Source organism: Sparus aurata, chromosome 22 (genome assembly GCF_900880675.1).
Source record: "Sparus aurata chromosome 22, fSpaAur1.1, whole genome shotgun sequence".
Lineage (NCBI taxonomy): Eukaryota > Metazoa > Chordata > Actinopteri > Spariformes > Sparidae > Sparus > Sparus aurata.
In genome coordinates this window covers 25,563,841-25,589,018 of record NC_044208.1, presented here as the reverse complement: position 1 = coordinate 25,589,018, position 25,178 = coordinate 25,563,841, and the positions used below count along the sequence as shown (strand labels likewise).

At 41.8% G+C, this 25,178-nt stretch overlaps 1 long non-coding RNA gene across 4 annotated transcripts in view; it reads left to right on the top strand.

Annotated features, from left to right (window-relative positions):
- The window catches only part of LOC115574591 (uncharacterized), a 26,024-nt gene extending 846 nt beyond the window's left edge, over positions 1-25,178 (top strand). For 2 of the 4 annotated variants that reach the window (XR_003982517.1, XR_003982515.1), the window contains exons 2-5: positions 3,934-4,028; positions 5,183-5,229; positions 7,858-8,000; positions 25,068-25,178. This is a non-coding gene — a long non-coding RNA (uncharacterized LOC115574591). Of the gene's footprint in view, positions 1-3,933; positions 4,029-5,182; positions 5,230-7,857; positions 8,001-16,160; positions 16,608-25,067 lie in introns of those variants that run through there. The other 2 variants (XR_003982518.1, XR_003982516.1) reach the window with 2 other exon arrangements.

Genomic DNA, 25,178 nt, shown 5'->3' with positions numbered 1-25,178 from the left:
TAAAACATTTTCCTTACATTCATGCCTTCACTGAAATAACTATAACTAAAATCAAAATTAGATAATAAAATCAGTCCTTTGATAATAAAAATAGTCATAATATAATACACTTTAATTTAGTTCAGTCTCACTCTTTAAATGGGACTGGCAAACCATTCATTGATGGACTGAAATACATTTGAGCAAACAGACAGCATTTAACTTGTGACTTTAATTAAACATGTTAATAGGGTAGTCCGGTATACATAAAGGTGGGTTTACCTGTCACCTTGTGGAAATAATACAGGTCTGTTTGGTGTTGATGGAGGTCAAAAACAACAACCTTGTGATGTCATTATCCAGGATATAGAGATGCCAGTGGGACCTCATTAAAACAATGTCTGGTTGTTAATGGCAAGGGACAACTCATTTTTGATCCTGTTTAAATTGTGCTAGGATTTATATTATATAACATATATAACACATATTTATTAATTAAAAAGATCATTTTGCAGGTCAAGAAAGTTGCACTTTGTTGTCAAGATAGTAACGAACAATGGAATCAAAACGTGTTTGTCTCTGTTCATTATTTTCTGGAATAAGGTCCAGTGGTGGTCCTCAGTAAGCGGAGGGTCTTCACCTCTCTACGATAGATGTGATAGCTCCAGAGATTTTTTTTTTTTAGATTAAACCATGTTGAGAATGAAGTGCATTACTAAATTCCTGGAATTCCCTTTAAGAAAGTAACCAACCATACATTATTATACAAGCAAAAATAAACCTACCCTGCCCTGACACAAGATGGCTATGTATGTCAAAATACAAAGGTACAATCATTCAGATTAACGATCGATACTTTCAAAGGAGGTATAGTTACTTTGAAACCAGCATATCAGGGCTGTTACTCCATTTTAAGTGGAGCTAAAATGGCATAAACATCATCTTATGCTAACATTCCTGAAGTGTTGTAAAGTTCTGCTAACTTAATGTAACATAGCAGCTAGCTTTGGTGACTTGGAGGTATTAATCTCTCTCTCTCTCTCTCTCTCTCTCTGTATATAGGGTTATATATATTTTATTTACATATATATATATAAGTAAATAAAATATGTTTAATTATATGTAACTGGACAGTAATTAATGCCTACCAAGTTACTTAAAGTATATGAAGTTAACATAACCTGAAAATACTTCAAGAGTGTTAGCATAAGCTAATGTGTATGCTATCACTCCTGTGAAGTGTTGTTACATGTGTAATATATGTGTGTGTATATATATATATATATATATATATATATATATATATATATATATACATATATGTATATATATCACAATACTCTGTGTCAAGCTGCTTTTACTGTATCTATGCATTTTAATTGTACCTGTATTTAAAAAATGTTCCTTACATTCATGCCTTCACTGAAATAACTATAACTAAAATCAAAATTAGATGATAAAATCAGTCCTTTGATAATAAAAATAGTCATAATATAATACATTTTAATTTAGTTCAGTCTGTCACTCTTTAAATGGGACTGGCAAACCATTTCATTGATGGACTGAAATACATTTGAGCAAATAGACAGCATTTAACTTGTGACTTTAATTAAACATGTTAATAGGGTAGTCCAGTATACATAAAGGTGGGTTTACCTGTCACCCTGTGGAAATACTACAGGTGTGTTTGGCGTTTATGGAGGTCAAAAACAACAACCTTGTGATGTCATTATCCAGGATATAGAGATGCCAGTGGGACCTCATTAAAACAATGTCTGGTTGTTAATGGCAAGGGACAACTCATTTTTGATCCTGTTTAAATTGTGCTATGATTTATATTATATAACATATATAACACATATTTATTAATTAAAAGATCATTTTGCAGGTCAAGAAAGTTGCACTTTGTTGTCAAGATAGCTAATGAACAATGGAATCAAACGTGTTTGTCTCTGTTCATTATTTTCTGGAATAAGGTCCAGTGGTGGTCCTCAGTAAGCGGAGGGTCTTCACCTCTCTACGATAGATGTGATAGCTCCAGAGATTTTTTTTTTTTTAGATTAAACCATGTTGAGAATGAAGTGCATTACTAAATTCCTGGAATTCCCTTAAGAAAGTAACCAACCATACATTATTATACAAGCAAAAATAAACCTACCCTGCCCTGACACAAGATGGCTATGTATGTCAAAATACAAAGGTACAATCATTCAGATTAACGATCGATACTTTCAAAGGAGGTATAGTTACTTTGAAACCAGCATATCAGGGCTGTTACTCCATTTTAAGTGGAGCTAAAATGGCATAAACATCATCTTATGCTAACATTCTGAAGTGTTGTAAAGTTCTGCTAACTTAATGTAACATAGCAGCTAGCTTTGGTGACTTGGAGGTATTAATCTCTCTCTCTCTCTCTCTCTCTCTCTGTATATAGGGTTATATATATTTTATTTACATATATATATATAAGTAAATAAAATATGTTTAATTATATGTAACTGGACAGTAATTAATGCCTACCAAGTTACTTAAAGTATATGAAGTTAACATAACCTGAAAATACTTCAAGAGTGTTAGCATAAGCTAATGTGTATGCTATCACTCCTGTGAAGTGTTGTTACATGTGTAATATATGTGTGTGTATATATATATATATATATATATATATATATATATATATATATATACATATATGTATATATATCACAATACTCTGTGTCAAGCTGCTTTTACTGTATCTATGCATTTTAATTGTACCTGTATTTAAAAATGTTCCTTACATTCATGCCTTCACTGAAATAACTATAACTAAAATCAAAATTAGATGATAAAATCAGTCCTTTGATAATAAAAATAGTCATAATATAATACATTTTAATTTAGTTCAGTCTGTCACTCTTTAAATGGGACTGGCAAACCTTTCATTGATGGACTGAAATACATTTGAGCAAATAGACAGCATTTAACTTGTGACTTTAATTAAACATGTTAATAGGGTAGTCCAGTATACATAAAGGTGGGTTTACCTGTCACCCTGTGGAAATACTACAGGTGTGTTTGGCGTTTATGGAGGTCAAAAACAACAACCTTGTGATGTCATTATCCAGGATATAGAGATGCCAGTGGGACCTCATTAAAACAATGTCTGGTTGTTAATGGCAAGGGACAACTCATTTTTGATCCTGTTTAAATTGTGCTATGATTTATATTATATAACATATATAACACATATTTATTAATTAAAAAGATCATTTTGCAGGTCAAGAAAGTTGCACTTTGTTGTCAAGATACTAATGAACAATGGAATCAAAACGTGTTTGTCTCTGTTCATTATTTTCTGGAATAAGGTCCAGTGGTGGTCCTCAGTAAGCGGAGGGTCTTCACCTCTCTACGATAGATGTGATAGCTCCAGAGATTTTTTTTTTTTTTTTATTAAACCATGTTGAGAATGAAGTGCATTACTTAATTCCTGGAATTCCCTTTAAGAAAGTAACCAACCATACCTTATTATACAAGCAAAAATAAACCTACTCTGCCCCGACACAAGATGGCTCTGTATGTCAAAATACAAAAGTACAATCATTCAGATTAACGTTGGATACTTTCAAAGGAGGTATAGTTACTTTGAAACCAGCATATCAGGGCTGTTACTCCATTTTAAGTGGATGTAAAAAGACTGGCCTGCAACATGATGAATAATGGTTTACCTCAGATGAATCAGCCCACCTTCTTGAATGCCCACATCTTGCCCAATGAGTAAATCAAGATGAATCACTTGAGCTTGTCTTTTTCACATGATATTGCCAGCTTATGAAACTATAATAACACATCAGTAAAATTGATGGCTAGCATTTTTATTGTCTGTACAGATGGTGTTCTCCTGACAAGCAGCCAGCCACTCTGAAGTGCGGCCAGTTTTGTATCTTTTTTAACATGTAGGTGTCTTTTCTTCAGCAGTTTGTGCATGACGTGGACTTTATCTCCTGTCACAGCCTCTTGGTCATGGGGTGAGCACGTGTGGGAAGCCTGCCACCCCCTGGTTTGTATCGGTAAGATCATACAGTATCTTGTTCACTTGGCTGGTGTGTCAAGAGCCTCATGTATTTAAATGGAAAACATGAATTGAGATTTCAGGGGTTTTTTAAACATCATGATGCAGACAGAAGGTAAAGACTGAGTTACATTTTTAAGATAACTTTCTGTTTTTTAAATAAATGACATTCTCCATGTTGTGAAGGATATTAACTTCTGCACACATTCACCCGTGAGTTTACTTAAAATGCAGTGTATCAGTCATAAATGTTTGTCAGGCATCAAGTGCCTAAATTACATAATTTGCTTTCATTTCACATGATTTAATTTTATGATGCACACATCCAGCGGGTGTGAATTAGCTCACACTCAATTTAATCTCCAATTTTGTATTAAAAGGAAAAATGGAGAGCGAAAAGAAGGTTTGGATTCTTTGAAACGTCCCACGATATTATGGCTGCTACCTCCAAGTCAAACAGTCCACAAGTCTGTTATTTAAGTCTTGGTAGACAAATACATTTTTAGTAGATTAGTCATTTTAAGGTCTGTTAATGGGCAATAAGCTATTAGTTATTAGTCATACTGGAAGTGGAAAATGATGTAATCTCTCAGGCATCCCAGTAATATTCACAAATACTTTATTCCCTGTTCTGTTTGTGTTTTAGAGATCCATCTGCATGATAGCAATTATCTGCATAGACACATTATTAAACAATTTGTTGTACTTGTCAGATAAACCAACCAACTGATGTGTAAAGTAACTCCTCAGACTGTTAGTGAAGGTTTTACTCTCTCAGAGCCCTGTTGCTGCCACATAGTGGCGCCATTAGACCATACTGCAGCTGGAGGATAGAAAAAAAACCTATGCTTGTGAACCACTTTTGAGAGAAAGGTGCTTCATGTCTCTGGCGTAGAAACGGGCCACTGTTTGCTGTAGCTCTGTAGTTCTTTACATGTGTGTTTGGCACGGCACTGAACCGTTAAGGGGCTGTAATGGGCAAATGGAAGCAAGCAGGAGCTGGAAACTAAAGCAAACACAACATCAAAATGCCTTTTAGAATAACACAGTGATACCATCTCAGGGGATGTCTGGAGTGGTGTCTCCGTTGGAGGATGATGTCATACTTTATTGATTAAGTGGGAAACTTGTGTCTTTATTTGTCCCATCCAGGGAAGCCAGATGCCAGAGTCAGCTGCAGAAGATCAGCCCTAGAATTGGTAAGGACTCTCAGCTGGGCTCTCCAGTTGAAGGACAGTTTCTTTGATCACTCGATCATTTTGACCACGCCCTACAGATTAAGTGTAATGAACATGCCTGCGAGCCTGTTGAAGCTCTCTGCTGCAGTTGAGTGTTTAGCGCTGGCACCAGAGGTCGTCTTGAGTCCTTGTGTAAGAGAGGAAATGTAAATTCCATGACAAAAACAAACAAATAAACCCTGGCCCTCATAAACTGTGTCATTGGTGGACAGAGACATGGAAAATAACATCATCTGGACCTGTCAGGCCTGGATGTAGTACAGACAAAGTAACACCATGTCCATGTCATGACACCTGTGGTTCTAATGGCAACATAGTCCACACAGTCCAAGCTAAAGGAAGGGACAAATATCATCATAGCTGTACTGCAGAGCCTGGGAGAATGATAAAATGTAGTCTTTGAGGAGTGATGAGGAGAGAGAAGGAAAAATTTTGGACTGTGGTTTTAGACACAATAAATTACATCGACTGCCTGAAGCGGGTCTGAACCTACTTGGAAGCGGGTGGGAAACAACATCTGTAGAAGCCTTCGCCGGCTTTCTGTATTTATGGAAAGAGAAACCTCCTGGTGACCTGGGAACACGCTTACCCAATTAGCAGCCTCGCCGACGGATCAAATGGAAGTGAAAACATTCACTGCCGTGACGGAGACGCATCACAATGCCCCATTCATGCTGCCGAGCCCCATGCTTTTGGGGTGAAGTGGTGTGTGGGGGGGTGTTCTTCGAGGGATGTAGAGGGAGAACTGAATGCAACAAGAAACTAACTTACCTCACCACCTTCTTTGACGTGTCGATGGAGGCCTCATTCATGACTTAATACAGCTTCAGAGGTAAACACTGTTCAAAGGTGTTGTTTTCATAAGGTTACCGACCACTGCTCACTTCGGCGTTCCACATCCCCTTCACCTCAGCCTCCTACATCCCCTCGGACGCTCCCACCTCTACAACCCAACGAAACCTCGGCTCTTATCCTGTGGGACTTGGACTGAAGGGGGTCAGGAGGCCTGAGAAACAGCAGTGGAAGCTCTGGGGAACAAAAGCTACCCTGCCTTATGACCTGTAAAGTGTTACAGCTCTGATTCATTGCAACGCTTTGAGGTTATGCTTCAACAAATCATTATTTTCATTATGGATTAATCTGCAGATCAGTTTTACGATTAATCGAGTAATCATGTAGTCTATACAATGTCAAAAAACACTGGAAAATGCTCACCACAGTTTCTCAGAGCCTAAATCGATGCCTTGAAAGTCACTATTTTGTCCAGCCAACAGTCCCGAGCCCAAAGAATCTCATTTACTATCTTAAAAGACAAAGAAAAGCAGCAAATCCTTGTGTTTCTTATTTTCTTTTCTGAAGAGAACAGATTTATTCTTAGGCCACTGACCTCCATAGCTGCCATGAAATTCCTCACCAGTTTCAAATAGAAAAATAAAAGTCAAGAAAGGACATACTGCACCTGGCAGGTTATTTGTTTTACAAATGTCAGTATAACATGAAATTCGGCTGTGATGACAGTCAAGTAACCCAGGTGTGATGGTCCGAAGAGGATGTATGACTTTGAGGAAAGTGACTGACTAAACACAGACTGTATGTGTTGATAACAGTGCCCATATTTCTCTAAGTATTACCAACCTTTCCTCAGATAGACTGTGCAGTCCTTGCACTGCAGTGAAGGCTCAGTATAAAGACTCTTTTATTTCTAAAATTAATTGTTTATTTATATGGGTGGAGCCATTGGTGCTTCAGTAAATGGCGTCCTACGTCCTTGCTTGTGGATGTTTCCATTGAAGCTTATAAAAATGCTACCAAGCCAGGGCTGATGCAATAAAAGTTCTCAATACAAAAAATGAAAAGTTAAAACATGCAACAAAGTTCATGCATTTTCAATTAGATTTGAACTTTCCACACAACACAGCCAAGGCTGATATTCCCTTTTTTTTCTGTTCACCTCTGCCTGCATGGAAACATCTGATAGAAATAAAACTTTTCATGGTGTCAGGTCAGATAGCCATAAATACAGGTTGTCAGCGCAGTGTGACCCTCACATCTAGAGGAGAGGCTGTTCTGAACTGCGGTTTGGAACAGGATATCACATGTTTAAATATTGCACTTCTTTCTGAAAAGTGGCTACTGTAAAACAACTTCCATTGCAGAGTATCGCTTTACCTGTCACCGGCAGTATTTCATCCCTTCGCTACCCAGAGACATAAAAGATATAGATGAACACAGCCATATGGAAAGATGGTGATCACTCACCTCAGGCAGATACCCCGCTAGTTCAAAATTGAAAGGAAGAAAAGACAGATTTCAGACATTAAGCCTGATAAGTTCACTGTTCTTTTTGTTGGCAGAAGTTATAATGAAATGCTGTCTCTCAAATCAAACTGTCTTCAGCTTTCCTCGTCAGTTTTAACAGGTGTGCATGAATGTTTGAAGCAGCTGCCACTTTTGTTCCTGTGTGAATATCAACGTGTTGAACAAAGCCATATGCAACGCTGTGACTTTTATTAGTTTTGTCAGAGCACACAGAGTCACAGTGGGAACACTGCCCATATTCTGTTCAAGATACAGTACTGTTTCTCGCAGGTCCTGTATGCAGAGAATGTCGGGTCTGGATGTGGCCACATGTAGGTGTTCAGACGCCATCTAGCCACGTCCTGTGCTGCAGAGCAACGTGGAAGAAACAGCCCTTGACAGTGGCCTTGAAGTTGCCGTGACTAATCTCACAGGTACAGCGTAGGAGGAAGCGGGGCGTTGTGTTCCTTTCCTCCCCACATCAATTTGCCAACTGGTTGTGAATGGGTGCCATTTTGAAACATGCAAATGTGGGTAGCCTCTGCCTGTATCAGCTGATGCAGGTCAGTGTTGTTTTTGGCTGGGCCTTAAAGGCCTGAGGGGAGAAAGACGTACTGAGAGTTAGAAAAGGTCGCATAAACTCTAGCGGGATTACTTTACCAACACTTTCCATGGCTGAGATCCTGTGAATGGATCCATTGTGGGGTGGGTCTCTGCTCGCGGAAAGCAAACCCTGTCAGGATCCAGTTCATTAGCACCTAGTTTACTGTTTGAAGTTAGTTATTTATCCGGTGTCTAAAGGGGAACCCCGTTCAGACATATGCATGTGTATGTATGTGTATCCATGCGCAGGCATGTAATGTGTACTTGTACAAACGTACAGTACTCATAGGATCTACAGGGGGTTTCCAGAGCAAATTGCTCAAGAGCAAATAAAACTTTCCATGGCGCAATAAAATGTATGGAGAACGAACAGGAGGGACATTGGTGCCGCTCTGAAGGTGGGAAACAACCTTGAGAATTTGTTGAAAAAATATATACATAAGGGTTTGATATATATATGTTCTGACAGCCACTGACCCTGACTCTAAATAAAAAATAGTATCACAAGCATAGGAAGTTGGAAATGTTAAACAAAGTACATCTATATGACATTGTTATATTTTCCAAGAGTCACGCTTTTCTGAGAAATGATCAATGAGATTAGATTACATAATTGTAGCTCTTGAATATGAGATGGAATTGGTGTTAGTAAACAGTGCTTGAAACGCTGTTTACTTGTGGAATAACACTGAAGCAGCAGTGGTCCGTCCTCCTCTGAGTTATTCTACTGTATTTCAAACTATCAAGTTTGCCTGTGTGTGTTTTCTTTTTTCTTTTGTGATGTGTTTGTTCTTTGGAAGGCGTCCCTGGGCCTCTGGTCAGACAAAAGTGCCGCGTTGAGCAAAACCTCCACTCCACTTTTATGGTCTGTGTGGGCCGTCCTATTTGTACATGCTTAGAGCAAATTAGACCAGCAGCTGCGCATGGCCGTCCCATTCCATGTTGGCTTTTCATGATAAAAATATGCTTCGGTAAACCTCGCAGCTTGGATCCAGAAATACGCAGCCCGCTTCTTCTGGCACTGACACCTCTCCCTATTTACAATCAGCGCTTCCCCTTTTCCGGCACGAAAAGAGAAAGACATAAAGAGACGGAGAGACAGAATAGAGGGGTGGGAGTAAATGAGAGGGGTGGAGAAAGAAAAAGAGAGGGAGGGGGTGCAGAAAAAAAAGAGAGGGACCACCTATGCAGATGTTTTCCACATGTAGAAGGAAAACAAGCTGCAGCAAGATGAGTATAAGGGGAGAGGGAAGAGAGAAGGCTGCACCTGTTGTGGGGTGATGATCTGGCCACGGGTGACATCAGCCCTCGTAACGTGTCATGCTGCTTGAGTCATTAACCAACTACAAGCCAGTGAAGGCTCTTTGTACTTATTTCAGAATGATATGTTCTCTATTTAAAGAAAAAAACAAAATATTGACAGTATATTTTTAACGTAGAGTGATTAAAGATCTTACCTTGTAAACTAGTAGTTTTGGTCTGATTATAATCTGTATGTTTCTCTAAAATCTTTCCTCCCTACATCTTGAAGTACGCTGAATTGAAATGACCTCTGTGTATCTGGACAGGACATTTACCGACATGAGGTGCACTTTACTTTTTATTTTTTTAAATCAATATTACACACCTGCCTGCTTTTCCACGGATCAGTCAAGTCCGCCTTTATGTCTTGGGACAGTTGGGAAAAGTGGTGGGTAAATATAATTTCAGACAGTGTGACAGGAATAAGGAATAGTCCCCGCACGGAATTGAGTTCTTAGGCTAATCATCCATGATTACGGCCTTGGAAGCCAAAACACACTCAATGTGAAAGAGGTTGTTTTCATCTGCGTGCTACAGCAGCACGGCCGGCTGACAGAGTTACCTATTCTCCCGAGGGCTCTCACTCTCCTTCTGCCTCTATTGGACCGGGCCTGCAGCAGGTCCCGTGGCCCTCTGGGACTGTCCTGGGAGACCTGGACAACATTGGCAGCATGCAGCTTAGAGGTGTCATTTCGCGGCGGTAAGCTATGGACAAAAGCATCTCTTGTTGTCGCAAGCTGTATGTGGTGCTGCTTTCCCAGCCCTGTGGAAAGGAAAGGACAGCCAATGACCAATGCCAAACAAACCTGCTCCAGCTCACCTGTGCAGGGAGTGTGGAACTGAGTGACCCAGATCTGGATGGAAACCATTGCAAATATTTCCCAGCAAGGTCTGTGGAAGAAGCATTTAGCAGGGCCTCTCTGCAGGGAATTTAACTAACTGTAAATGACTCTGACTCCCTCCAGTTTGTGTCATCTGTTCCTGAGAAGTAGTAAACAGTCAGTTTGCCATCAAACCATCGGTGCATACCTCAACACGATGCAAGGTGTAATGAAAATTCAATGCATGCCACGATTTTGCGTTTATCTCACCGCCCGCTGGAGAATTTATTGCACGACAGAGTAAATAATGAGGATGACAATGTGATTAGAAGCAGAGTTGTTGTTGATGAGCAGCGAATCTGTTTATTGCCTTGTCTGTGCAGTGCTGCTGGCAAGTCAGACCTCTTTAGCCCAAACTACAGCTCAGTTTAGAAGCGTAAGCCATGCTGCAAATATTTGGCTTGGCCACAGAAATTGAATTATATTGGCACAGAAAGCCTAGAAATAAAAAACAGCAACCTTGGGAACAATTATGCAGAGTGAAACGTGGTTAAACCAAGTGCTACTGGTTTTCTTTTCCATCCAAGAGGGAAAAAAAGGAAAGGTCTAAGCAAAGTTTATCTCCTTTAATAAATATGTTGAGGCATATATCCTGGCAACGGAAGTTGAAGCTATAGCTCATTTTTGTAGTGTTGGATATCTTCTTGGTGTTACATGCAACCTTAAAAAACTTCCAGGGAGTCCATTCGAGTGAACCCAAAGCTGTGGTGACTTGATGGTCCATTTCAACCACAGATAAAAACCCAATAACAAACAGCGATTAATAGAGGTTTTGTCTGTTTTCTCAGTACGTGCTCTGACAGTACAATAAATAGAATTTGAGATAAACAGCAATTATGCCTGCATCCACAAATAAATGATTAGAGGATGATTTATGCATCTGTTTAAGCAGTCATTTCTTTTTCTCTACTCACATTTGTTGTACTGCGATAAAAGAGAGGCCAGCAGTATCACAGGATATGGTTGATAACACAGATTACATTGCTGTTACTCTATGTAATGGAATCATTCATTGTTGTTGCACATTACTGCAATCTTGCATGTGGCAACTTTGTCGTGGCTCTGTAATGTTTGGGGGCTGTTGAGTGTCACCACCTCTGACAGCCAACTGGCAAGTACGTACCTTCTTTATTTGGAGAACCTCTGGACAGGATGCACAGACGGCAAAATAAAGGATACACAGCTATACAAATCAAATATAATATACAGTATCTTTCTATGATGAACTCAAATATGGTCACTTGTGAATCTCCAAATATGAAAGGATAAATGCTAAACCCTTGTACAGAGATATTAGGAGTATTATTCAGCATGTTGCCCCACTTTTTCAGACCATTACTTAAATTAAATTATTTTCTTGTAACAGTCTTGTCTGTAAACAACTGTTTGAACCTGCAAACTCTACTGTAATGCTGTCCAACGAGAGACCAGAATTTATCATCAATATTATCTAACCATGTATTACATGAAATTGAAACGCTAGAGTTAGATGTTTTTGGATGGCTGATCTGCTGGCATTGAACATTAAGAATAATCCCAAGGACCGCTAAAGCATTGAGTGTTTCATTTGGATCACGTTATGAATCCTTGAGCTCCACTCCCTCCATAACCACAGAAAATGGGGTTATTGGTTTTTATGATGGCCTCATCAGTCGGGCATTGACTGGGTCTTCTCTCATTAGCCATTGAAGCCCCACCTGCAGAACACAAGAAACACAAACTCCATTGCTCTCATTGACACAAACACTAATGCGGCTAGCCAGCTAACTAGCTAACCATCATGCAAACCTTTAAGCCAGCTTTGTTTGCTCACAGCTGAGGCTCAAAAGAAAAGCAGGACCGGTGCAGAAAAGGGCCAGCTTTGACAATTTTCACACAAAGGGAGCACTGTTGGCTAACAGTGAGCGGCCTGTTTCTGGGAGGTTTGCACTGTTCCTGGGGCCCATTTCATGGAACAGTTAGCAAGGCCAAAGGCAACCCGTGGACTGGAGTGATAGTTAAGGCCTTCGGGGCCAAACCTGGGTCTGGCCCTCTGGCTCTACCCTCTGTCCCCCACCCAGTTCAGAGGCTTTAACAAAGCCGACCGGGGACGCCGGGTGCTGCAGGTGTCCGCTCATAAAGACCCACATCACATGGGCTGGTGGGCTGACTGACTGAGTTGGCATGTGTGGGTTATTTTTTTCCTCCTCACAGGTGTTGGGAAACTCAAGACAACAATGAAGGGACATACGCTCAGTATAGATTAATTTTCTTAGTTGTAAAATGATTTTGTATTTTCACTTTTCAATTTGTTTGATTAAGCTGTGAATGCTGTATCATTCAGTCAGGTCAATGCTGTTGATGTTTTTGTAGTGCTTTTACATTTCACAGGTCTGTGTGTGGATTTATGAGAAATATAGTCAGCATCAGTGGTCTTAAGTGTCAAGGAAGGTGTGGTTGACTTATTCACGTTAGAGCAACAGTCCAGGCAGTTATTAATTACCATTAAATAACAGCCCTCAGCTTAAACTGCTTGTACTTTCCATCGCTTGGAACTGGGCTTTGGCCAGATCATTAATTCCTTTCTACCGCCCCTCCACATTGTCATTCTTTGACTGGATACTTCCTCCAGCTGCAAGGGCAATTGCAACAGCTATCGAAGTGAACAGTCTCTGCCTTCGTTTGATTTAGCCTTAATGGGACTGACAGCCCAGAAATATGGCTTGCGTGGTGAGAAGGGGAAAGAGGAAGAAAGCTTGCGAGTAAAGACGAGAGAGAGATTAATATCCAGGCTTCTCTCCTCCTGACCACAGAGTGGGCATAAAGAGCCCGGCGCCTCATTGATGTCAACCCTAGCTGTGCCTGTCCTGTAGTTTTCAGTTTGGTTTGGACAGAACAGGCGGCCTGGCCTACAGGGGTTGGGAGGACAGGGCCCAGGGTTTCCCACATCACTCAAGGGCCTCTGATAGGCGGTCACACAGGCTGGTAATGACAGGGGGAGAGATTTAGTATTAAAGTCTCCTCTGCTGCCTCCTCTGCTCCTGTCTGACGTCAGGCTGTTAAATACGGGGATGAGAGCATGGCATGGTGTATGGGGAAGGGAGTTAGACCTGTCTTAAGTATATAGCTTTGTGTGAGAGAAGCCTGGCTTCCCTTGGATTGTTGCTAAGGACACAAGCTGTACACAGCACAGGGGGAATTTAGGATCACAGTCAATCATTTAAGGGATTTGCATCTGCCATAAATATGAATTCAGTCAAGGTAAATGGTGATAAGATTGAAGGAAGAGGGAGTTCCATATACCAACATAGTGACTCATTCTAAGTGGTTTGTAATTCACTGGGTGGACTCTGGGTTAGCAATACAATAATGCCGGCCAAGACTACCAGTAAAATTATTCTTTGTAGTCCTGAGTTGTACGGAAGTCCTGGCTCGCCATTTTTTCATATTTTTAACCACTATCCACATACAACACTGAGGGTTTTTCCCTGGTTATTTGTAGAGCATTTGAGTTCATGACTAATTAACTTGGAAAGGCAACTAGATGCCTGGATACTGTTTTGAAAATGTCATATACTCATGAGTAAAAGACCTCATTGTCCTTGCCAGTTTGCAACTCAACCGTACAACCAATACTCAAAGCAGCGCAGCAACATTAAAGCAGCCGATTGCTGCACCTGCATCCACAGATCATCACACCATTGTGGCATTTAAAGAAAAGGCCTCAGTCAAACACGCCCCCTGACCTTCTCCAGCTAACATAAACTAATTAGGCTGGCTCTGAAAGGAATGGCCCGCCATTGGATTAATCAGCCTCCGCAGATCTGGACCATGCAATTCTCCTCCGGCCAGCTCTCCCCACTAGAACCTCATTATCTCACGTTTTCAAAGGAGCGCCATGGCGAATAGCAGAAGGAACTGAAGGGATGGAGAAACGGAGGAGGTGGTGGTGCAGGAAGGGGCTTCCCCAGTTCCTCTCTTCTCACATCGAACTCAGAAAGGAAATGTCAAGCGTGAAGCTCTGAGAGTGGTCAGTACCGCTCAGTCCAGCAGGCAGCACAGAGGGGGCCTTTGTCCACCATCACTTAGCGCCAATTACAGCCCGTCAAAATAGTTTTTCTGCTGTGGGGCGACGTGTTAATGGGCCCGGAGTTGGGTGTGAGGAGCGACCTTGTCCACACACACCAACCAGGGGTCAGGGGTTAATAGGGCCCCTCTGATGTGGCGGATGAGATTTCTGCAACCTTTAGCTGGCGAGGGAAAGCCAGGACAAAGCCTGTAGAATGTGATACAATTAGGCGGACAGCTACCCATCTTGAATGGAGTTGGTCTGTACGAAGTGGGAAGGCTGCATTAGCCAGGAGCAGATGGGCAGCCGGACGCCAGCCAAACAGGTGCTGAGGAAGGTCAAAACCCCTCCCAAATGTGAACGAGGGCCCAGGTGAGGACACAAACGCCAGCCAAACTCAGGGCTTTATTTGAAGTGAGCAGCAATTAAAAATCCTGTTGAACAAATGACTCCTCTGGACACAATGAAGGTCCCTTTGTACTTGTGAAAAGGTCAGAGACCTTCCAGTCTTCTGAAGCATTTCCCGTCTCAATCCTGAACCCATGGAGCTGAAGCTTGGCTTAGACAGAGAACAGGGCCAATAAGCCTGTGGACCGCCCTCAGCCAAACTTGGAAGCCGTCTACTCTCCCATATGAGAAAGTGTACTTGGCACAATCGTCGTCTGACCTATAGTGTGTTTCCTGAGTAATCAGTGATTATCTGATGTAAGATGAAAAAATGTCTTGGCAAAATTAAACGTTCATAACATTGAATAGTGCTACGTGTGCCTGGTCTGGGCATGTGAGCACAAAGCCAGGCCTCCGTTTACACCATAAGTGTGGGAACAGAACAAATGCCAAACTACCCATGGGCCCACAACACTCTGCCAGAGAGAGCTGGAGATTTAAAAAAAAAAAATACCCTACACCACACTGAGCAAATCCAACCACATGCAAGCCTGTGGGAACTAGCGGATGACATCTATCCGCATATAAATACTCTCAGAATACTTTCTGGACTTTCTGGTGTACAGATCGTTCCCCTGAACCAATCCTCTTGGAAATAGTAGTGGTGATCTGGACCCCAGCTTCATCTACTTAATGTTGAAATGAAGGAGGTGATTGAACTCAGCCTCCAAATTGGATTTGTTTAATCTGCATCAAGTTTGAACATCCTGTGTAAACACAAGCGTGTGCAGATGCCGGAAACGCCACGGCTGGAAATGTAAATGCCCGTGGTTGACTTTGGCAGAGACTCAGAAGAGCAGAAAGGGGAATGGGGCCTGAACAGAGGCTGGAGGACGTCCATTGTTACTAGAGGGTCAAAGGCTACTTCTTCAAGTGAAATGGTATGGATTAATTTGGGTGACACGGTAACAAGGTTTGAATAGATTTTTATCATTTCTAATCATTAAAGATAAGCAAAAATTCCTCAAATTGTTGTTGTTATTGTTATTGCATAAAGTATATTGAGAGTGAGAGTCTTATTAGACTCTGGGAACATAGTCTTAAACTTCTCCCCATAACCTTTACAAAAAACTCTGCTTTGGCAAATGATGTGGAAGCAAAATTGAATAAACACAAACATAATTAAGAGTTCATGTGTTCCAGTCAAACAACCCTTTGGTTAGACTCTCATTTCCTTAATAGCTTTGCAGCTGTATTTCACCCCCGCGTTAAGTCACAAATCATTGGCAACAAACATTGTTTCTTTTGCCTTGTTTACCTCAGAGATAAGTGAGAATATGACTTTGCCTTGATAGGATTTATTTCCCTTGCAGGGAAAGGCTGCACCCCTTCAAGCCCAACTCATTAGGGAGTGTGTTTTGGGGAAGGGGGGAGGAGAAGTGAAGGTCACGAGAGGTTAATTCCAATCGCAATGCCTCCTTGAAGCAGCATGACAGCATGTCTCCTCTGCTCACAGATTGGATGAGTTCTTGGTGATCAGACTGGCCTGATTACAATGTGTGGAAGATTGAGTCGCTCTCTAACACACACACACACACAAACACACACATGTGCACACACATGTGCACACACACATACACACACACTTTTCCTCCTCTTCCTGCATATGTATTGTCTTCATTATTTATGGGATTTGAACTATGTGTGCATGTTTGTTTACAGTAAGTTTATTCTGTATAGCGACGGCTGTAACTAAAGGATTTGTGGTATTACCTCTCCCACAACAAAGACTTTTCCAATAAACCCAATTCTAAACCCAATTTGGATGTTTTGACAGTTTCACTGTTTCATGTGATTTATTATGTTAGATGTCTGGCAGGGATGATATGTGATTGTGCTGCCCTTGTTCTTGCTGTTGTCTTTTATTGTTTTCATCAGCTCAAGCTGACGTTTTATGAGTTATCAAAGTACTATACCTTGATCTTGACGGAAGCAAAGAGAGCAAAGGGGAAGAATGAAAGAAAATCAGAAGAGATGAGGGAGACAAAAGGAGTGGCCACAGAGCGGTGAAGACATAACAGCAAAGAAAAGAAAGAACGTTGGGGAAAAAGAGAGAAAGACTGTGAGACAAAATGAAAAATAAGAATGAAAGGAAGAAAAGGGGAAACAAAAGACAGGCGAGAAAGAGTGAGATGTGGGCCATTCATAAGCAGACTTCTCCAAGGGATCTCAGGCCAGCACACCTGCTACTATTCACTTCAGAGGAAATAGACACTCTGTGGAAGAGAGGCTCTTGGCCTCGGGACAAAACCGCTGCAGCGCCAAATTAGAAACAGGAAGGACTGTGGGTAAGGCTCAGATTAAAAACGCACTCCCCACATGGACTCAATATACTGCAGCCCTGATCCCGCTCTGGAAACCCAAAACCCAACTGCACTATTTTATGTCCCAGTCAACAGAACGCCCGCAGTTTGCACAGTGACAGTACAGAGATTCAGTCCAATGTCAACCCCTGAATGTTGGTAAACTGTGGCCATCTAAATGCTACCCATTCTAATGAGGAAAATAAGTTTTATGTATACTTGATCAATTTCCGCAGTCTGTGGATACTTAATGATAGTGCATTTTTAACCAAAACTACTTTGTCCTAAAGACGTGATGGTATACTTTGTGTGAGTCCAGTCATGAGGATTATGTGGCCTTACTTTTCTCTCGCAATGTCCCTTTTTCTGGTCTACACCATCCATCAACACCAGAACCAGATGAATGTGACGCACAAGCTCACACTAAAAGAAAGAACGTTTCCCACAGAGAACCATTAGAACTGCTAATGTTGTCAACAGGCAGCGAGCGAGACCTAATGATCCATAACACACTCTTGAAAGGAGCAAAACTAGCAAGCGGTCTGTGAATGTACCAGAAAAGGAAATTAATATTGATATATACGTTTGCTGCCTTCCTCGTGTGACCCTGCATTTCCCGCCTGTTCACGTGCACACACATTCAATCTGAGGGAGAAGAGAGTCAAAAAAATAAAAGGTTGGTTTAGTTAAAAAAAAAAAAAACATCTTTCGGGCCAGGATAAAGGAAAAAAGTGTGCACTCATTCTCATACAATATTTCCATTTACTCATGGGCCTGTCCAAGTAATGTGTTCCCCTCAATCTATCATTTTCACTGCGGTCACTGATGGTAGAAAGGCCGACTGTAATTATTCCTACAGATATTGAGGACATCTAGAGGTTGTTTCTCCTCACTGGAAAACAGAACTACTCCTTTCTCATAAAGGTCAAGCTTTCATTACGTGTAGCTCAGCAAGGATACACAGAAGGATTCCTACCAGTAATTGAATGCACAGACACAAGGAGGCAACAAAAGGACATATTTATATCTAAGAAGGAGGCAAAGGAGAAAAAAAATCACAATAATCCATCTTTGGGACTGAGTCCATGTTCCATCTACCACTGTCCTCTTCCTCCCCAGTCTGTTTGATGTGCCTTTCCACTCAGAGCGAGGCTTTTGCCTCACGGAAGAGGTCATCACGAAAGCTATGAAGGGCGGCATTCACCGCAGGTCCTCCGACTGATGCTTGAGCCAGGCATGCTGATGGATGTACACACGTAAACACACACGCATGCATTACGCGCATTATGCCAGACGGGGAGTGTGCTTAGCAGCTCGGCTCCGAGAGGAAAACCTGCCATGACATCACCCAGGGGAGTGCAGGTGCAGGGCTGTGACAGGAAGTGAGTCACAGGAAGCTTGGTGAGGCAGACTTTGCCATGCCACTGACAGGCTGTGGGAGAGCGGGGTGAGGGAGTGTGACTTACACCTCCTCGCTGAGCTGGCTGGAGCCCTCCGGTTGTGGACCTGCTCTTTATATAAACATGCTTCTCTCATCTCCCTGTGCAATCAGGTTGATGAAGCGTGCTTTTAAAATAACTGACGGGTACGGAAAAAGATTTTTTCCAATTGCCACTGGAGAAGCAGTGTTATAAAACAATATATAATATTTTCGGCTGCTTTTTAACGATTGCACAATATTCCACATGGTTATTACTCACTTTGGTGTTAAGCGTTTGTACACAAGGCATCTGGTCAACAGGTTGTAATTGAGCATAGAGAATATTATTACCATCCAGCTGGTAATGTTTTCAGTTTGTGAGTCTGTGTGTGTCATTATTGCAAAATGTGCTCCTGATGATACCTTTTGTAGCAGCAACTAACACAGAAGCAGTTCTGAGTATTTTGCCAGGTGTTTATATTTGGGGTTGACCAATATGGCTTTTTTCGGGGCTGATATCGAAACTGATTATTAGAGATCAAGGAGACTGAAAAAGTAACATCTTCATCTCCGCTATATTTATTTGATACATTCAGTTACTGGTTATTGTGCAGATTCAGATCATTCAGTGTTTGATAAGCTATGAATGGTGAAGTGTTACCAGTCAGATAGTGTCGTGGGTCGGATATTGTGTGAGAGGATGATGCATCAGAGTCAAAGTAGCAAATTAGTTTATTTTATCGGCAATCTGACAGTAAAAAATGCCAGATAGAATCTCAGAATATTATATGGAACTGAAATATAAACACACCAGTGCATGCTCAGCTGCTTGAGACTGTTTGAAGATAGATTTGAAGCAATTATTCTGAATATTTCACAGAGATGGATGGATGGATGCATGGATGGGGAAGATGGGTAGATGGAGGAGATAGATGGTTGTAGGAGATGGGAAGTTGATAGAGATAGAGGAGATGGTGCATGTGTCCTTGACGATGGCAGTCCAGTGGTTTATACAAAGCTTATTACGCTAATGAGAAAAGTGTGGGGAGTGGATTTGTCCCATACCACCCAGGCAAAGAGAGCCTGTTTCTCCTCTGGTGCACTGCATCTGGAAGTGGCCTCCTGGTAATCTGCTCTAAGTACAAAAGGTTCAGCACCAGCTTGTTCTCATAGACCACCAAGTGAGGCCCCGAACTCCATAACAGGTCTCCTTTCATAGCTGGGGATCAACTGATGCTTGGTGGACTGGGTCCCAGGCCTGGAGCTCCCCAAGGTGCCGCATCGACACTTTGCAACTCGGGACACTGATATTAGTGTAAGCATTCTGTAATCCCAAAGCATGGAGACGTGTACCACGGTCATAAAGAAGTCAGACCTTCCCTTATCTCTCTTATCTACATTGAGACCAGCCAAGAGGGGAGATAGGAGGCTATGTTGTGTCACCCAGACAGCTTTGCAGATGGGTTGTTGCCATGTTCTAGTTAAGGACAAATAACAGGTCATACGTTCATACAGTTCTGGCTTTATCCAGCCTACAAAAAAAATATTTGGAGACTACATGAAAGTGAGGTTGAAAAGTACATGTGTTGTGTCCAAACAGAAAATAGGAGGAAAGTCCTTTTTCTAAAGATAGTCTCACAAAGCCAGTTCTCCACATCTCTGTGTCAGCACTTCCAACCTTCGTCTTGGATGAGACTAAGCAACGATGCTCCTGCAAAAACACAGTGTCAGAGAAACATATTTTGCATGTGGGCAGTTGAATTCATTAAAATTGCTTAATCTCCTCAAAGAGAACGGTATCAGCTGCTAGCTCGTTTAGGTTCATACCGTTAGTGACCAGTTTAGTGTTAGGGTAACTTCCGCTTACTTCCTAATTACAGCTCGTAGGTTGCCAAGCCGGACATTACTGTTGCGGTTTTCCTTTGTAGATTTTAAACATTGTAATACGCAGATAGTGGAAGGGAGGATATTGAAAACAGGCACCTAATAGCAGGCCTACATCTGGTGAGCCAGACTGAATAATATAGACAGTGGTCATCAATTGTGAGACAAATATGCATTATGTTTTCTACCACAGGTGATTAAGTAGAGTGGTCAATATCCAGGCCATATGTGTGATACATTATCTTTATTACACGGCTCTTCTTAATGCTGTAGAATGCTCCATTTACTTGAATGGAGCTTCCCAACGTTCGGCGGTCAATTATTTTTGTATAATTGACCACTGCTAAGCATATTTGACCGTTGTCAAGGAAAGTGGCCTTTTTGCCTCTGATTCATGTATTTCGTAGCACTCCACGCTCTAAAATCTTTGCTCCGCAAGTAGTCTGGTCACTTCTCACCCCAGCGTCTTCGGTCGCTAAGCGACGTCAGCTGATCTGTAGTCTGCTGCATATCGGAAAAAATGTACTCCTAGGCCACTAGCATGAATGAGTTTCACATTAACTTTAATATTCTTGGAAAATACGGTGATTTCAACTCTTGGCAAAAGGCTGAGTCGTCGTCACCGGTCAAGAAAAGAAAAAGAGAGGAAAGCAGCAAAGAGGGAGAAGCGAAACGGCGTCGGTTTGGCGAACTATCTTTCTCTGCTGAAAAACACTATGAACGGTAACAAATAAATTGTAAAAAGACACACTGTGTCAAGTTTTTTTTTTCGTGTTGGCAAGTAACCGTGTAAGCGGTCCCGACAGGACGAACCGTCCTGAAGGGACTTATTTTCCCGATAGTGACCGCCGTTCTATACATTATCCCTTACATATTTGTTTAGAAAAAAATTGAGATGTCTACGTATGTACGTGAATGAGAGAGAGAGAGAGAGTGTGTGTGTGTGTGTGTGTGTGTTTCTGGTTCACACTGTAGCTATTTGGCATTATTCACCGTAAGCTTTTTCGCCTACTATCCGTCATCAGTTTTGAGCTTCCTTTTCCTCAGCTACGCACAAGAACATCACCGATTTGAAGTTGTATGCGTGGTAATGCACGAGATTTACTGTGCCTGAGATTGACATTTATTTAACAGGCATGCTGGGGGATGTCATGTAGCTCCCTTTGATTGATCTCTTCACTTCCTGCTACAAAGATGGAGACCGCTCCCGTAACCACACAACCCCTTTCAAGCTCGGGGTGTAGGAGACGCCCTTCGGCAAGGTTCCAGGATCAGTCGGGTTCACCCCTCCCCCCAAACCTAACTGTAACCATCAGAGGAGTAAACACGACACTGACCTTAGATCAGTGTCTAGAGGCAAATCCATCGTAGAGCCTCTTTTAGAAGCCCATATGTGGTCCATATGGAACTGCTTCCTGTTTCCTCTGTGGAAAGTGCAAGGTACACATCCTGAAGTCCATTGCGATTTGATTACAGTACAAACGTGTAAAATGAAATGGAAAATGTATTATCTTATCGATGATTTGCCCAAATCATCCAGTCTTTCCTCTCACTCCATTTCATATTATTTAGTCTAATCAAAAAAGTGAGAGAGAACAGGATAGGGAGAGTATTTCACACCGTGTCCAGATATCACAAGAAATGTGCAAGTTATTTACAGTCCTTGGATAAGAGATGAACAGCTCTGATGTTACAAGGTCGTTGCTCCTGCTGCTGCCCCCCATCGGCCATCGATAAAAAGTGTGTGGCTTGAGGTCTCGTCCATCCTTTAAGGTTTCATTACCTTGTTCTCGAGAGTATCATAATGGCAGACAAGGCTTTTAACTCTACTATAGCTCAACGGCGAGACTATTCTGCTGTGAGTGTAAGGCTATATAATGGTCTCTTCCATTGAATCCCAGCCAGAGGTAATGATTTCAACATGTCACTCCAGGCAAACTGCACTGTGATTGCATGGATGATTAGCTCTTACAGTAATGGTAGTAGCAGAACATATTTCAGGGGCAAGTAAGCGATTTTTTTTTTTTTTTTTTTTAGCAGTGTTGCTGTCATTTCCTACATGCCTTTTGTAATGGGAATGTACAAACACATTGGACAGTCAAGACTAGTGCTTTTGTTTGGCTCACAGGTATGTTTTAGTCCACGTGTGTCTGCATGTGTATTTATGTGCGAGTGGAGAAATGAAAGGCTAAGGTTGTATATGTGTAAAAGTACTATCATGCGTGCAATCATGGAAAAAGTAATTTCCATATTTGCTCTGCTCCTGAATCTGTGGACGCCCGTCTGTTTGATGTGTTCAGAGCTGCAGCACAGATGCCACAGTCTTAGCTATGCTGGACGTCATCTCACTGGCTGTTCTCAGAATTGAAAAAAAACAAAAAAAAAACACGATGTGCACCACCTCTAAAATTAGTGTGTGCAGCACATGAAGGAGAAAAGATCCAAAGTTAGAAAAAGACTCTTAAGTGGCCACTGTCTCTCTTCACTTCTCTACGTTTTCGTGTCCCACCTTGGTACAGAGCCAGTTAAGATCTCGCATAGTGACTGAACCCTCTGTTTCATCAAAGATACACGGCACGCCACATACTTTCCAATTCTGGGCCAGCCAGAAATCTGGAAATCTGATTTTAAAACCCTTATGATTTGGGTTGTTTGGAGCTGCAGATAGTTTTGGTGTGGTTTTGCTGTGCACCAAACAAAACGAATGAGCCCTGCCACGCTAGTCGGTCCCAGCTTCCACTGTAATGCTCGTCAGTTGTGCGGCTGCTCTGTTGTGTGTTTGTGCGTAAACAAAGATGGCGAAGGACACCTTTAACAGATTTACCAGATGTTCATGGAGAAGGAAGGGGAAAATCTGTTTTTCGGAGAGTGACTTTGCAGAGGTCTGTGTAGCAGGTGAAGGGAATCCGTAGCCAAGAACACATATCTCACAGTTGTGCTTTTTATAACTAAATCATGGAATACGCAGTCACACACAGACTAAATTTTTAGCGATTCTTTCATGCCATAAAATAGATGGTTGAAGAGTCCATGTTCTGCATGAGCTGGAGGAAAATAATGGATTCTGTACTCAGTCCCAACCAGAGGCTGACCACACTTGAAGCTGCCCGTCCACGATGACGTGATGAGCCTGGAAGTCAGTCCGTAATAGCAGAGATAATAGGTCCTTATTACTTTGACCCCTGACCCTGTTCTTAGTGAGATGTTTAGGAGTGGTCCCCGAGGAGCTGTCCGATACTAACGCGCCTCTAAAATGAGAAGCCCCAGAAGTCTGAGAAACAGTGGCCAACTCACAGTACAACTGGAAACCAATTCAGCTGGGATGGGGTGCAGGAGGGGAGTTTCAGCAGTGCTACCCATGTGTCACCCACCCTGGGAGCAGTATTTCCACCCAACCCAACGAAAGGTTTATGGACTTGAACTTTAAAGGCAAACCACTAAATCTAACACTGTTTTAACACAGAAATTCCCCCAAAACTTTTTTTTTTTGAGTTAGGCCTTTAGTGTTGATTTTGATCAAATGTTCATTAAGTGTGCCAGCAAAGTGACTTCCTCCTAAAGTCCATTAAAATTCTACTGCTACTGGCGAAGGTATGTGCAGCCCATGTGCGGGGTTGCGGTATGGTGGGGTCCACGGAGGAGAAATGGACACCAGATGGGACCGAGGGGGGTGGAGATGCGAGGTAAAATAAAATAACACATGCTGAAGATTGAAACTGAAATGTGGAAGGAGGGGGAGGAGAAACATGTGTGTGTGTGTGTGTGTGTGTGTGTCGGAAGGGTATAAATAATTGGATAGTTGCATCATCCCGAGTAGACGGGTGCTGTACACCCTCAGAGGATAAGAATAGGTAAACAGATATGATCTGAGGCACACGAAAAAAAATGTGACATTTGAATGTTTTTTACTGCCTGTGCATAAAGTCTCACGGCCCCGTCTAAATGTTTTGATTTACACTTCCTATATAAGTAACAAGCGTATCTTTGTTCGATGCACATTTGTTTTTGAAGAGAGCCCACCAGGAAACCCTTGAATAGATGATTGAAAAAACAACCACGTTGGTTTTCCATGCAAGCGTACGCATGTGTCTGAGATTGAAAACCAACATTCCACGGTCCCAATGTGCGCTCACATAAAAAACATTCTATTTAGAGCATTTTGAGCTGCCTTGTGATCCCTCCAAACCCTTTCTAATGCAAACACAGCAGAAAACGCAGTCAGTCAAACTCCACAAAAACTCTCCCTCTCTGTTTCTCTTCTCCCTCTCATTATCTGATCTGCTATTGTGGCTACACTATAAATTTTCATCCGTGTCTTTCTGGAGGAGCTCTAGTCATTTCAGTTTGGTCTAGATATCACGTTGTTTCCATTGAAAACATTGCATTATGAGGATATTGACTCAGGTGTTCGTGCTTCCAACTGTCTTTCTGCAACACATGATATATTTTTTTCCCAGCCAGCCACCCCCACTGTCTTTGTGAATAAAACATGACTCTTAAGCTGATCTTGGTGTCAGTGTTCATGTATTGTATGTTGCTGTTCACTATATGCTGCTGCTGCTGCTGAGTAGTTTTGTGAAACATTCCTGTATTTTCTTTTTTTTGTACTCCAGCGCCGAAAACGTATCAGAGCCTTATGACTCAGAGACGACAAAGAAAGGCAGCCAAACGCCGAAGTGGGGGAGAATCTGTCTGAGCATGTGCAGTATGTGGACAGGTGCAGG